This window comes from Pteropus medius, unplaced genomic scaffold (genome assembly GCF_902729225.1).
Source record: "Pteropus medius unplaced genomic scaffold, Ma_sr-lr_union100, whole genome shotgun sequence".
Lineage (NCBI taxonomy): Eukaryota > Metazoa > Chordata > Mammalia > Chiroptera > Pteropodidae > Pteropus > Pteropus medius.
In genome coordinates this window covers 33,591,373-33,607,549 of record NW_024351730.1, presented here as the reverse complement: position 1 = coordinate 33,607,549, position 16,177 = coordinate 33,591,373, and the positions used below count along the sequence as shown (strand labels likewise).

The 16,177-nt window shown below is 37.9% G+C and overlaps 1 long non-coding RNA gene across 1 annotated transcript in view; it reads left to right on the top strand.

Moving 5' to 3' along the window:
* Positions 1-5,248: 5,248 nt before the first annotated feature.
* LOC120588307 (uncharacterized) overlaps positions 5,249-16,177 on the top strand; it is a 48,848-nt gene continuing 37,919 nt past the window's right edge. The window contains exons 1-2 of the long non-coding RNA XR_005649222.1: positions 5,249-6,032; positions 11,682-12,532. This is a non-coding gene — a long non-coding RNA (uncharacterized LOC120588307). The remainder of the gene's footprint in view (positions 6,033-11,681; positions 12,533-16,177) is intronic.

Here is a 16,177-nt window from a genome sequence, read left to right as displayed (position 1 = left end):
TGAATGGTTGGAAATTTCGTTTAGTAGCCAAATTCTGGCTCTTTGCAAAGTTAATGTGAAGAATCTTTGAAAAACGTATATGCACTTATCTATTCAATCTATTTAATTTGAAATAAAATTCATCTCTTTCATTTTCTTCTTGGTACATCAGAGGAAAATGGTCATGATGATTTCTACAATATTGTGCCTGTAGTGTATTTCACTGCAGTATCTCCGTATATTAAAAATTAGAAACGGCTGTTTGGAAATGATAGTGCAGAACTTTGCATTATGCATTTAACATAAGCAAATTTTAACGTCCTATCATTGATTAAATAAAATATAGTAGTTGCAATCTATTAGCGCAAGGGTCTCTTCTAGAATATATCCCTTGATGGTAACTTGGCAAACCATGGCAGCAGAGATCTGTCCTGTTTTCTCCAAACTTTATACCTAGTATTTTTTATGTTTAACAAAGAAGAAATGCTTATTGGATTGTTAATCATTAATGTTTGCTGAATGAGTAAGTTAATGTATTGAATTAACTTTTATTAATTTTATTAGTGGGGAAATGGGCATTAGAGATCTTAAATATTACGTTAAATATGGTATTTAATGGTGAGGGAATGATATCTTACTTATTTTAGTGTTTCCTTAGACAATGATCAGTTAGGCCTTTATAAAGTATAAGTTAGTATGAAAATCTTGTTCTGAACAAAACCTAAAAGAGCAGTGCTGCATGAAGGACCCTAATATTGCTTCTTTAGAATATGGAGAAGGGAAAATAAAAAATTAAGGGTCTCTTATGTGCTCTTGTATACATTATCTCATTTATTCACCACCACCACAAGGTAGCCTTTTTAATTTTTGCTGATGAGGAAATGGAGCCTTTGGGCAGCTAATAAATAAATAGCAAGACTCAGTCCAGACTCCTTTGACTTCAAAGTCTGTTTTATTTTGCCACACCTCCTTAACATATTAGCAAAATCAAAACTAATTTACTAATTTACAAACATTATCTATTAACATCCATCTGTAGAAATACCTTTGGTGGAAATGAAGCAGTACATAGAAATGATTCAGAAACTCTAACTTAGTAGATGGACGAACATTAATTAGAGATAGTAACTGAGCATATGTCACCTAAATAAACTAAGCTAGAGAACTAAATTATGTCCAAGCCAAATGAGTATAACTGGGGAGGAAGTGTGAATGAATGAATGCAAAATGACTGCTTTAAACAGTACAGGATTTAGATGATCACTTATGGAAGTCCAATAAGTTCGTCTTTCTATGAGCAACTATTGCATATGTCTAATAACAGGGTGGGTCTAGCAGGGCCTAGGGAAGGTAGTGGTTGATTATATACCTGAAAGAGCTTTGTCCAGAGACAGAAGAATGAGGAAAGTGAATTATACCAGAAAGATATCAGTGTTCACCTGGACAGGTGAAGCAAAGATGTTTGGAGGCAAGAGAGACATAACCAATGAAGTCACTGAGCCTTTGGTCACATGTTAAGAGTAAGTTCTTTCAAGGACCAAAAGACATGTCTAAGGAGGCAGGTGGCCAAAGGCAAGGCCAGTTACATATTTTACGAAAAACAAAAATACCAGCCCCTTATTCAAAAATTGTATGGGCCTAGAAGGTGGCAGAGCTGAAATGACTTGTGCCATAGAAACTGGCAGTGACATAATTTTGGCAAGGGCCCCAGGCAGGTTAGGAAGTGCGATATTGCTCCAGAAGTTTCCCACATATTTGGAGCTTATGGGGAATCTCCCCACTGTGTTCAGATGTGAGTTTCAACTTCAGAGAGATGTCTCTCTCCCAAAGGCTGTCCTCCAGCATCATACTGAACAAGGATACAGCACATTCCCTGCACATCTATGGTTTTGCTCCATGTGAAACTTCCTGGTGCCAGATGAAGTGAGACTTTAGGCTGAGGGCTTTCCCACATTCACTGCACTCATAAGGTCTTTGTCCAGTGTGAACTCTGATATTCAATAAGGCTGGAGATTTGACTAATGGATTTTCCACATTCACTGCAGTCATAAGGCTTTTCTCTAGTGTGAACTTTGCATACAATAAGGCTAGAGCTTTAGCCAGAGACTTGCCCCTGTTTTGCTGCACTTATAAAGCTTTTCCCCAGTGTGAATTCCTTGGTGTTGAAAGAAACTGGAGATGGGGTGTGAAGAATTTCCCCCGTTCCCCGCATTTACAATGCCTTTCTCCAGTGAGACACTAGTGCTGAACGAGGTGCTCTCTGGTGCTGGGCCCTGGTCGGGAAGGGTGCGGTGTGGGGCTGCTGCCCAGGATTCATGATTTTTTCCTCCTCGACCAAGTCGCACCTCCACCAGGAGAGTGAGGGCTCCGCCAGGGCGCCCTGCCTCCCCCACCCAGGCGTGAAAAGCTTGGAGGGCGGCTCTTTGCCTTCTCTTGTCCCGCACCAGGGCACCACTGGTCTGGCTGCGGTGCCCTTATGAGGGGCCGCGAAAGACCCAGACCTGAGGCGCCGGAGAACTTTTCCTTTCAGTCCCTTGATGTATGCCGGACAGCTAGTTGCCTTTTCCCTCCCGCCTTTTGTTTTCTTGTTCCTTCCTTTCTGGGGGAGGGGGGGAGAGGGAGGGGGGAGGGGGGTGGGGGCGCAGCCCCACTGAGACAGAAACCCGCCTCAGATGCCAAAACTAAAGTTGAGAGAACCCCTTGCCCAGCTCTTCCTTCGCGCCCCTGGTGGGCTTGGGGGAACAGGCCTTCTTACCCCAACACCGGTCAGTCATCGGATGCAGGCAGTCTTTGGCAAGAGGACATGTATGTCGGCAAGGAGGCTCTTCCGCCCAGGGGAATACCTGTAGAGGATGGCAGGCGATAGCTGTCCCCTGGTGGTGCAGCTAGGGGAATATTTCCTTCCGTCCTGAAGGTAGATTCTGAGCAACACAGCACATCATCCACTTTGCAGATGAGACTGGAAAAATCAAGGCCTTTGTCCAAGGTTCCACAGGGGTTTCTGTCCAGCTCAAACCCTCATTCCCAGGAACTCTGCTCTGTTCATTGCTCTTGCTTAACCGTTTGGCCCGGGTTACCATGTTTATAGCAACAGACAGTTCTTGGTGTTTGGACAACATAATCCTGAATAGAGTTAATCTTTAGTCAACAGTCATCAGATTCTCTCTTTAAAATATATACTAAGAGATGGACGGACTCTCTAGCCGTATAGTGGGAAGAGCTAGAATTGCGAGATCATATTAAATTGACATGGCCATTTCTAGATAATGTGCATACTTTTGAGTATGCAAAGATTAGATACCCAGAGAGGGGCAGAGAAGTGTAGGGAAGAGCTGTCTCCATCTAGCAGAGTCTCGATAACAACCCACTGCTGATTTGAGAGGATTTCTGTACAGACCAAAACTCCTGCAGACAACAAAATACAAAAAGCAACTACCTGAGGACTGGCTAGGGATTGAAACCCAGCCCTATTTCATCCCAAAGTCAGTTATTTTCCATTTCAGAAGTCAGATAAGGTTATAAGTACTTGTACATTAATAATTAGATGGGAAAAAATTCTAGAAGGAACCTGAGAATGCTGCAGCTATTCACTGGAAACCAGGAAGAATAAATTAATTGGAAAAAGTGTCGAGGATAAAGGAGAGAACAGAGTAAAAGCACATCAAGACCGAAGCCTAAGACAAAAACAAAAGTTAACCAAAGTTAATCAGATCAGACTCCTGAAGAAGCATTCATGGTTCCCATTTCTCTTTCTCTCATTCACTCCTCAGTTCACTGCATTCTGCCATCTGACTCCACCACACTGGTGAAACATCCATTTCTAAGGTCCACGATGACCTCCTATTGGATAAATACAGTGATTCTTTTTAGTTTTTATATTATTTGACCTCTCTTCGTCATTCAACATTCCTGGCGCCCCTCTCCCATTGAAACGGTCTCCTCTCTCAGTACCTGTATGATTTTCTTTCTATGTATCCAGCAGCTTCTTCTCAGTCTTCTGGTTGTTGGTGTTCTCCAGGTCTACCTCAATTCTTTTCTCAGGGTGTACTCTCCTGGTGCAAGCCAATACATTCTTTTTCTAAAGTCTATATGTCTTCATGTTTAATATAATTTGTTTGTAAGTTTATATTGTAGGGGACTGAAGTTTCTCTTGAGACTATAAGGTCTCCATTGCCTTTAGCTCAAAAAGTTAATACATTTTATGACCTGTACACTAATGACTTCCAACTGTACTCTTGGCCCAGATTTCTCTCCTGAGCTCCAAGTTCAAATATTCAGGCATGGACTGTAAATTTCCGCTCAGAGGTCCTGTGGGCACTCAACTTCAACATATCCAAAATGGAATTCTTATCCAAATCTATTTCTTTTAATCCATCTAAATTGATGACTCACTCAGACCCCTTTCCTCCTTTGTGTTTGTAATTTGTCTCCTTTGTTTCATCATCACTGTCTTTTCCTTAGATACAACTGACACTGTAGCTTCCCAACTGATTTCCCTGCTTTCAGAGTCACCCCTCATCCATTCTCCACACCCTGAGCACTGCACACTCATGTTTGCGTTCGTTCAGTCTCACCTTCTAGATAAGTTAAAACTCCTTAGCGCTGGATAAATGACTGTTCCTTTGCGGTCTATTCCGTGCTACTCTAGCATAATTTCATCCACTTCCAACCTTCCCGCCTAAGCTTTATCACAGTCTGTGTACATTTTTTTCTTTCATTGCAACACATCTCCCCACTTTTCTTTCACTGGTTAACTTGAAAATTCAGGGATTATTTCCTCTGAGATGTTTGTTCTGAGACTCCTCCAGTCTGGATCAAGTTCCTCTTTTATTAATTCCTATGGCACCTATTCCATCCAAACATTTACTACCTTATATCATAACTCTTGATTTGTTTCCTTTTCTTCATCTTTAGCTTGGGAATTCCTTGAGAACAGAGACTAAGTTTTCGTTTTTGTTTTTTTTCTATATAGTCCTAACAGTTAGAACAGGGCACATAGTAGGCATTCAAAAAAGTTTGGAATGCATAAATGACATACTTAAAACAAGAAAAGATCTATTTTTGAGCCTCATTTTAACACTTGAAGGTACACCCTTCCAAAAAGATGATTTCTAGAAAGAATAAAAATCACTGTGTTACCAGAGAAATGAAACCTTCGAATTTCTTCAGTTATAGCCAAACTGAGTAGGTAGGTCCAGCATCATTATTTTAAGATCTTGTCCAATTAGTTCTAGCAAGCTATGCTGGCATAGCTGAGAAAGTATGACAGTGGTGCTTGAAACAAGACACAATGATAACATAAGAAGATCCAAATGTAAGAGTCTTCTTAGGTCCTACCAAGAATGTCTTTACACTGTTATATTTCCCTGATGCTGAACTTACTCTTATGGATCAAAGAAATGTGAGAGACATGTTTAATTACAAAGCCTAAAGCCATGTTCATTGGAGAGAATCTCTGCCCCAAAGTTCCTTTATAGAAACTTAGAAAAGAGAGGAATTGGGTTTTCTAATCTAACCTTATCTAATTTTATTTTCAAGATAATACAGTTTGTTAGATGCCAAACCAGGGACTGGCTTCCAAGCTGTACCCTGTAGGTCACTGTGCAGTCCTTTGAGGACAGGGGCCAGGTAGCTTTTACTCAATCTTTCCCCCACCAACTCCCCCCGCCCCATACACACACTACCTATAACAATCCTGCCATAGTGGGCACTCAATTTGTTGAATGAATGAATGAATGAATGAATGTGTTCCACCAGAGTGATGTAGATGAGAGGGAAGAGCACCGTCATTTCTCCAAAAGTGGACAACTTTACAATTTATTGGGGTAAAAAATATTTATTTAAAAAATACTTTATCAAAACAAAGGCAGAAAAAATGTTTCGGGTGTCAAAATGATCTATGTTAAGTTGCTGAATATATGTCACTATTTCAATGGATGGTGGAAACCTGTCTTCCAGAATTTTGACATGTCTGCATAAGAAGCTTCAGAGCAAATGCTTGAGTGGGAAGTTAGAAATGGCTTGAATCCTGCCCTCCTCATCTAAACAGCTGAGTAAGTTATTTAGATAAAAAAGAAAACCATGATATTACTCATTTTTGTCATTTGTAAAATGGGTATAATAACACAATATAGGGTTGTTGTAGATATAATAACACCATATAGGGTTGTTAATATACAACCTACACAGTAATTACCCATTTTTCTGCCACTACTTTCTGTCTCTCTAAGTATCAGTTTTGCTTTTTCAGGAAATGTTCCTCTCTGTTTTTTTTCTCCCCTCTCCCTTATGTGCCTTCATTTTTCTCACTACCTTTCTACATTTTTCTCTTTATTTTTTCTCTTCCTGCCCAACTGAATTTTTTCATAATGGTCTCATACCTCTTCCTCACTCACTTAAAAAATGACCAATGGCTATGAACTTTAGTAAATTTACAGAACAAGAAATTTAATAACTATTAAAACCTTATTTTCTTTTTTCCAAACTGATTTCCAATCTCTGCCATATTCATGCATACTTTTTTTACAATTCAAAATCAGTGAATACTTTCATGTTATTTTAGTTCTGATTTTATCCACCTATTTATAACTTTAGATTGAAAGGGACCAGGATATGCCACTTTGGCATAAAGATGATTTTGAGTTGAAGGCAATTGAAAATCAACAGATGCAGAAAGAAGCCTTTAAGCTTTCCTTATCTGACTAAATGCAGAAACTTCTGAGAAATGAGACTGTCATAAATTCCCTCTTTAGCATGAGCCTACTACTAGGAGAGAGACCAAGAGTAAAATGACCATAAATCCAGCACTGGGGGAGTTTCATGGTCATGAAGAAGATGAAGAAGGCCACTCTCATATTCGTAAACACATACTATCATAAATTTTTTTTTATCTCCAGGTTGTTCTCCCAAAAATCCATTTTTCTTTCCTAAAGAAATTTATTTATTCTTCCCATGGAAGCCTTTCCTCCACTCCCCTCTCTTTCTTACTAAGTTAGGCAGATGTGCCTCAAACTTTAACCACTTTGCTACTAGCTACTTCTGTATGAATAAACCTTTTTCCTCCTATTAATCTGTCAGTTTAATTCATAGATCTCCAAGAACTATACCTAAGAGGTAGAGCAAAAGTTTTTTTTCCTTTCCAGGAGTTCATATGCCATGTTTCAATATAGACCATATACTTGTAGATTTTTATAATTATGATATCATACGCCATAGTTTGTCACATTCCTCTCTTATGGGGCACATTGTTTCTAATTTAAAACATTTTAAAATCTCTTCTTTCATTCCACTTTCCCTTGCTTTCTCTGCAACAGAAGATATATACAAACATTGAAGTGCATGATTATGTAAATATATAAAATTTGCTATATTTGTTGTCTCTATCTTAATTAAGCCTAGTGAAAAAGAGAAAAATCAGGCAGTGCTGCCTGCTTTAGAGTCTGTTTTCTCTGTGGAGCTGATCTAGGCACCAGTCATAAACTTTATTGTACTTAGATTTCTCAGACTCTAAACGTTAATAAATGTTAATAAACAGCTGCACAAACGTGTCAGGCAATAAAGAGAGCTGAGGTTGGTCTACCTAATAAAAATACTTGCTTTGATTAGAACTTCCCTCTCCTAGAGCTTCTCGTGTCACCTGTTTAATATATAGTAACTATTAAGAGTTGACAAGGAAAATCTGTCACTTACTAATTTTCTGTCGTGGTGTTTGGCTTTTAAAATTCAGAAGCAGCCATTAAAGCAGATACGGCATTTCAAAGTTCTGCCACAAGTGTGATTTTGTTTTAACTAATGTTTAGAGGTTTGGTTTATATTATCATTTGCTTTATAATGCTAATTATAATGTCTTGATTAAATAGTTACTATGTGAACAGAACCATACTTATGGACTACAAAAGCCTAACATGTAGCCCTTAACTCTGCAAAGTTTATAATATAATTGGCAAAATGAGAAACACAAACTATAAGTGCTGAGGAGCTTATAAATAATCATCGTGAGTCTTGATAATAAAGATATGTAACATAGAAAATTTGACACTTAATAAACAGTTGCTAAACCTTGACGTTTCTTCAAAGCCATAAAGAAATTTTTGAGCAAATTTTCCATACTCTGGAACATAGGAATAGATTATCACAAATTTGTATTGATTCATTCTAGAGAATTGTGAAGATTCCATTATAAACCAACACAGGCTGGAAAACAAAACAAATTTAGAGTACTAGAAAAGGCCTTCCATAATTTTAAGTGGCTAAGCTAAGAAATACTCTGTTACTACCTCTTAGAGCACCGAGGAATGGTCAAAGCCAGAGGAACAGTAAGACTGGCAAAATATTTGCCTGAGGCACTGGGGTACAGATCATGCCTTTCCTTACATAAAAATTACAGTCTATGGAAGGACACATTGTAAATAAACAAAAGTCATGACAGTATACCTTCCCTACCTCCTCGCCTTGTTTATTTGAAGTGGCTTTCTCCATTCTTCCATGCTGCTAATTCTGATAAAAGTCACCTTTAGCTGAAGGACTTCACCACTTCTTGAAGTAGGGGATGAAGCTGGCTGTTTAAAACCTTTCTTACTTTCCTGTTTCAGAGAGTTCAATATCTCCTCAAACAAGACTGGGGATTAAAATTTCATCTACATCCTTAGGGATTTACGTGTTTTTTTTTTTTTTTTTAAGAAAATAAAGGATGCCACAAGAAATTAATAAACATGATTTTTGCTATAATTTTTCACCTTTGATACAGTGATGACCTTATAAGAAATAAGGGGCCTTCACTGGCCCTTTGCCTCTTTAAAGAAATAGCTGGGGATTTCGTGGAGATTTCTAGGAACGATTCATTTATTCCTAGTTGTTTGGAAAAAAAACATGTTCCAGGGTAAGATAATATGCACTGTTAGCTAGTGTGCCTAAGTCAATAGAAGGCCTTCCTTTCTTTCCTATAAAATCTGTCTTATTTAGCTTTGAGCTAAATAAGGTTTTTGTATTTTGTTCCACAGAACCCAGGAGGTTCTCAAATATTTTATTCTAACTTTTTAGAATTTGTTTTTTATTTGAAAGATAGGTGGTCATCTTGGTTATTAAAAACACTAAGCAAAAAATACATGAATATTTTCTTCTAAAGAACTGTGAATTGGTTAATACATTTTATCAAGCACCTACTGGTATATCACATAATTCTAGGAATTAAGAATTTGTCAATAAAGCAAATAATCCATGTCCTCATAGAGCTTACATTCTACTGGAAAGAGAAAAACTAGCACAATAAATAAGGAAATCACATAATATGTTAGAAGGTGATAAGTGCTCTCAACAAAAATAAAATGAGGCAGATCAAGAATGCTAGTAGATGGATTGCAATTTTAAGTTGGGAGGTCAGGGTAGGCCTCATTGAGAAGTTATCATTTGAAAAAAATCTTGAAGGAAGTGAGGGAATGAGCCATATAGATAAATAGGGAGAGAGCATTCTAGACAAAGGGAACAGCCAGTGCAAAGATCCTGTGGTAGGTGAATGGATATATAGTTGAGGTATAGCAAGGAGATAGGTCTGGCCACATTAGAATCAGTAAAGGGGAAAATGAGATCAGAAAAGTAGGTGTAGGAGATACTGACTGTAAAAGTCTTTGGCTTTTACTCTAAGAGAAATAGGAAAGTATAGGAATACACACAGGGAAGTCTTTAAACAATAGAGATGTATGCTTTCAACATAGAATCCCTACTTCCTAATCCCATACTTCCCAGAGATTGCTGGTATTTTGGGTCATGTCTTTCCAGAGGTTTTTCTGTGTAACTACACACAGAGATGGGTATATATGGAAATACATAGTTTTGCGATAGTGTGTGTGGGTGGGTGTCTGTCTGTCTGTGTGCATGTGTTTTAACATTTGTATGGTTTGTGTTAATTAGCAACTTGCTTTTTATAATTAATATATCTTGGATAGCTTTGTCAAGACAGTACATATATTTCTATTGCATCCTTTTTAACTGTTTCATAACATTTCATTGTATGCATATGCTACATTTTATTTAACCTTACTGGTAAACATTTAGGTTCTAATTTCTTTCTTCTTTACCTTCTTTTATCCCTCCCTTTATCTATCCATCTTCCTTTTCTTCTACTTTCCTTCCTTTTTTCCTTCTCATATTGAATTACTATTGTCTTAAAATTATATTTAATAATATAAAATAACATTTAATATTTAACAAACAATAACATATTTAACATTTCATAAATAATAACATAAATAGATATTTAATAACATGACATGTTACATGAAACATGGGAGGAAATTTGAAAATTAGTTTGTGTTACCTTCTATCAGAAAAAAACAATGTGTTCTCTAAATTGGAATCACTTAGCTTTGCCTCATTGGAAAAGAGGTTTTGGTTACTTCTTAAGCAAGGGATTGTCTAATATTTATTGTTCTGGAATAAATGGGAATCACGAGGGCTTGAGCCTAGATACTCTGAGCCTTACTAAGAGTTCACTCAGTTGCTTTAGCCAAGTCAGCCATAGGTCTACATCAGTGGGAAGTAAGGATTCTACATCCACAATCTGCTGCTTCTATGCTGGGCTCTCCTCCACTACTCCAGCACTGTTGTTAGGTCATATGTGTTACTCTTGTCTTCCTAACCTTGATGTTAACCCTAGGAGGACAAGAACCCTGTCTTACATTGCTTTTTTTCCACGAATAGTATCTAGCTGATTCTTAGAATCATGGTTATTTATTTATTTTTAATATATGTTTTAATTATCCTTAAATGTGTTATTTGCCAGGTTAGCTTTATTTGGTTTAGAATAAATCTTGGAATAAAATTTCTGTCATCTCTATAGCTATGTCTGCACTTCTTTTAAATATGCCATTGATTAGGAAGTTTGTAATTTTGGTTGGGTTTTTCCTCCCAGGGCTTGCTTATACATAGACGATTGTGCTAGTAGTATAAGGTACACATGCCTTAATCAATTAAATTGCAGGGAGGTACAGGTACCTCTGCTTTGCCCATGCTTACGTCACAACAGAATGGTCAATTGTGCAATAAGTAGGACAATTATCACAGTAATATCACATAAATAATTTCACATTTATTCATGCTTATGATAAAGAACGAGATGAAATTAGAGTCTTTGTTGGTACCCATGGGTATCAGTAAATGCTAGTTCCTCTCCTCCCTTCAAAAAGAAATAATTAGCCTTATGAATTTAACCTGTTTTAAAAGGTAGAACACATTTAAAAGAAGTTCAGATATATCCACAGGGATGGCAGCAATTTTATTCCAAGGCTTGTGCTAAATCTTATTTCTATCTGGAATAAAGAATAATCTTGCATATTTCAAAGATTTATTGTATTTTGTATGATTAAAGCACAAATTTATATAAAAGAGTTATCTGTGTTATTTTTGGCATTATGTATATTCTCTTCTGGAGTACTCACAGTGCTACTACTACCATGAGGGAGGAGGGATCCCCCAAATTAAAAAGTGATCCTCACATTAGAAAAAACCCTGGAGGAGTTATTTCTTAATGAGTACATTGTGAATGTAGTTAATGCCACTGAATCGAATACTTAAAAATGGTTAAAATGGCAAATTTGATGTTATAAATATTTTACCATAATAAAAAAATAATAAAAATAAATAGATGGAATTTCTTAACTTTCATTTCATTTTAAGAAATATCTGTTGAATACTTGATTCATACTTAGGTATGCACAGTAGACAGAAGAATCAGGATGGTGATTTAAAAAAGAAAGAACTGACAGCACGGCTAATTCAATAATCAGCGTTTCACGTGTCTCATGATATTACCATGCGAACTCTGTAAGGAAGGCGTCACTGTTATCACCATTTTGTAGCTGGGAAGGACTGGATGAAAAAAACTTGTCAGGCGAGTAGAGTGGGACCAGAAACTCTTCATATATGCCATATTATTTCACTTGACATCATTATGTTTTCAGAATATAAAATTTAGAAAAGGAGAACATTGAAAAGGATAGTGTGTTCTAAATATAGCTTTTCTCTTCAAGTCTCTGGCAGATCTTTACACTGAAACCTAATGCTGTCTTGCTTTGGTTTTTTGCACTCCCTTTCCCAGTCTGTGTTATCTTCCTGCCTGTACTTTTTTTGCTAGAAGGCAGGGCCTATGAAAGGAGCCCCCCTCCAATTACGTCAGAGCTAGTCAAAGACAGGAAGTTTACACTGAGCAAAACTATTTGCTAGAATTGGTTTTGATCCTTCCTAAAGTTGGTAGCATTGAGATGCTGTCATCAGGATTCTGTTGCACAAAGAGAAAGATATAAAAATATCTCTCCGACACGTGAATTTCCTCCTGTTCCCCACTCTCTTGCCAGGAATGCCGGAACAGGAGCCCAGGCTGATTCGTTGTCAGTTTGAATCCTAGTGGATGAGAAAGAAATTGGGTAATACCCAGTTAATGGAGTAAAAAGGAACTCAAGGAGAGTTGGGAACGGTTCTTTTCACTGTGGACATTTCCTCAAGGCCAGTTTATTTTTGGAAAGCCTCAGTCCTCCTGGTGTTTCAGGACTAGCCTGGGCTGGTAAGTTTCCTCTAATTCTTTCTTTTGCCTCCAGAGAGCTGGCAAAAGTTCCTGGACTTTAAGGGACATGGATTTTGGTTGAAGCCTCTATAAGAAGACCTACAAGTGTATCATCACTGCTTGTCTACTAAGGTTTGGGTTGCTTTCCTTCCAACATCACACATCATAATTGAGGTGAATTATTTGCCTGGTTTTGTTTTTTCAAATATTCATATTGAGTAGAGTATCTTTATTCTTTTTTGGCATGTGCTTTAACAAATGTGTCACTGAAATCAGTACTTCTCCTATTTTAATATATGAATCACCTGGAAGTCTTACTAAAAAGCAGGCTCTTCAGAATTTAGTGGGTCTGCGGTGGGCTTGAGATTCTGCATTTTTGACAAGATCCCAGTTGACCTCAGAGCTGCTGGTCCAGGAACCATGCCATGAGTAAACAAGGCCTTAAACACCCCAAGTTTTTTGCTTATTGGGGGAAGAGTTTGGGAGAATGCAGGCAGAATGAAAGCATTTGGTTGAGCACATGATTTATGCAGAACGCCTGAGAGGAAAATATGGCATCCTTGGTTGTACCTGTCCTGGTTGTACCTGCTTTGATGGAGTATCTCTATGTGTGGGGGTTTCTGTTCAACAGTACCTAAGTGTGATAAACCAAGTCACCCCAAGTGAGAGAAGATGTGCTACTTCTTAGATTGCGTGGGCCACTTTTAGCAGAGCCAGAAATCTTGTTGTAATTTTTGTAATTTGAGTACCGAGTATTCATATCATGCCTCACACGGGCATGGTTAGTGATCACTGAACATTTTGGCTTCAATTAAAAATTATGCATGCTAGAAAAATAACTGGTGTCTTCCTCCTACTACGTGGAAGTGAAGACTATAAAGCATATGAATCTACTGTATTGTTTAAAATCAATTTTAGTAAGAAATATAACTAATATGTTTATCTTCTTGTGAGAGGCCTATGTTCCTCTTTAAACTGAGTAGTTCCTTGTCCTAAATAATACATTTTAATCTGAAAGTAGCTCTTAATCCAAAGAGACAAACTGAGGGGAAACAAAAACAATAAATAGGTAGGAAAAGGGTACCAATTCTGTCCCTAGTTGAAGGGAGAAAATAGCAATGGGAGTAAAAAGGGGAAAGAAAGGAGAGTGTTGGCTGGGGAAGTCACAGCTTCACAAAACGAATAAAAGAAACACCAGCCTAGAAATAGAATTCTTTCCCAAACGTGCGTGGCAGTTCTTCCGGAGCAGGAGCATGGGTTTTCCTCAGCTGAAGAAATGTGCTAGAGCCAGAAGAGGTAAATGATAAATCGTGTTGTCTTAATAAACATGCTGAAGCCATTTGCCATTATTCGAAGGAAGTAAAGGCAGAGGTGTGAAGTAGGCCCAGCATGAACCCGTGAAGTCATCTCAAACAGAGGGGAATTGCTTCTGTTTGAAATAAGCTTCCAATGACATTCTTTTCTTTCACTGCATATAACCAGGATGTTATTAGAAAATTTAACAGCCTTTGGGGCATGAGCATTGATCAATCAGAACAGAAGCTATTGTAAATATCCCACATAATACAAACCATTGGTAGGCAGTAAGAATGAACAGGGCTGAATATTATATTAAGCTATTGAAAGTTTTAATTAAATTTTTTTGGTAGGAGAGAAATTGCAAAGCTTTAGATGAGTTCTGAGACATATACAGTAAGTCCTCATTTTGCGTCACTGACAGGTCACTCACAGGTTCTGTGACTTTAAGCAAAATTATGTATAACAAAAACAATTTTACCATAGGCTAATTGACATAAAGAAGAGTTAAGTTTCTATGGTATCTCATCAATGTTATAATGAAATAATGTTGAGCAATATGACGTTAGAGGACCTGGCAGATGGTGCCAAGACTCTGGCCCCATTCTCTTAGGTGGGGCCACTCCCTCTCTTCTCAAGCCCAGAGCAACCCCTCCTTCCAACTGTGTATCTTCTGCAACCTATGCCATAGAAATAGGGTTCTCTCAAGTCACTGCAAGATTCAAAATCCTATCTTTTCTGAAGTAGGATTAGGGAAAATGCGTATTATTCTTTTGTAAAGAGTTACAGCAGAAGAAACTTGATCACCACACTGTCCTTCCATACAAAGCATTGTCACATATATTATCCCACTGATTTTTCACAACCATTACGGGGCTCAGGTCTAGGTTATTATTTTAACCTTTCAATGAAGAAATTGAGGCTCTGGTTAAGTAATTTGCTAAAACACACACAGCTGGTTAGTAGGTGTGCCAGATTTAACATTAGGTCTAATAGCTCTAAGTTCAGGTTGATCCTGTACTTCAGCATCCTCCCAAGACCTCTAACATCTATATTGTTCTGTACGAGGGTTTTCTTTTTATGTCATAATTTGAAACTTTTGTGCATTGAAAAACATTTGTTTTTAATTTTTTTCGTCAAAATTATACACTTATTGTCTTAGCTTTGCCTCCATTGAGAGCTTTAATCTCCAGAAACGAATATTTAAGAACGGGGCTTCTCAAACTTTATCATGCTTAAAAAATCACCTTGCTGAAAATCAGCTTCCTGGGTCTGACCTCCAGAGATCCTAAATCAGTAGGTTGGGGCTTGAGTCTGAGAGTTTACATCTCTGACAAGCATCCAGATGACCTCAGTGTCACCATCTGGTGGCTGCGCTTTTAGACTACAAACTCAGCTTCAGTCTGTAATTCAAAATTGTGTCTTTATGGTTTAGTGAGGGGGCTTAGTGTGTTTAATTACAGATAATGTAGCTAGAATTTCTGGGTTTGAATATCGATGCCATCACGCATGAAAACTGTGTGATCCTGGAGAAAGTAACTCTTCCGTGCCTCAGTTTCCTGATCTATAATATTCAATGATACTGCCTATCCCATAAGGTAGTTGTGAGGATTAAATGACTTAACAGCCCTTGGCATAGATTATCTCCATATGTAGTTGCTCTTATTATTACTAAGTCTTGTTCAGTTCTTAATCATATGTTATGATAGAAACACCACCAATAAGAATTCACACAGATACTACATGCTCTTCGACGTAGGTATTACCCCAGAGTTTAATCATGAGTCAAACATGTTCTTATGTTTGTGTGTGAGTAGATATTCTGGGTGTCAACTAGCATTTACCACCAAAAGGAGAGAGAGCAAACGATGCTGAGAAGCTGGAAGGGCCTGATTATACAGGGCCTTACCTGTATGATCTGTGAACTTGGATTTGACTCTGACAGTGATGAAAGCCATCAACATAGTTTGAAACTGGAGAGTGCAATCAGAATTGCATTTTAGAAATGTCTCTTGCTCCACTAGGGGGCTGGCTTGGAAGGAGGTGAGGCTAGAGACTGAGACCTGTTTGAATAGACTGTTGCACTTTTCCTGGAGAGAATTAACACAGGCTTGAACTAGGGCAGGAGGACAACGCAACAAGCAGGTGATGCTGGAGAGAGCAAATTCTCCAATTAGGGGGAACTCAAGCCCTGTATTGAGAGAGAAGAGGGTTCTTAGTGGAGCATAAGAAAGAATTCAAACACAAGCCAAAGTTAGAGTCAAAAGGAAAGTTTATTAGAGAAGGAGAAAAGCAAAGACAAGAGAAAGCAAAGACAAAAGGCCTAGACAAGGGAAAAAAGCCCCAGGT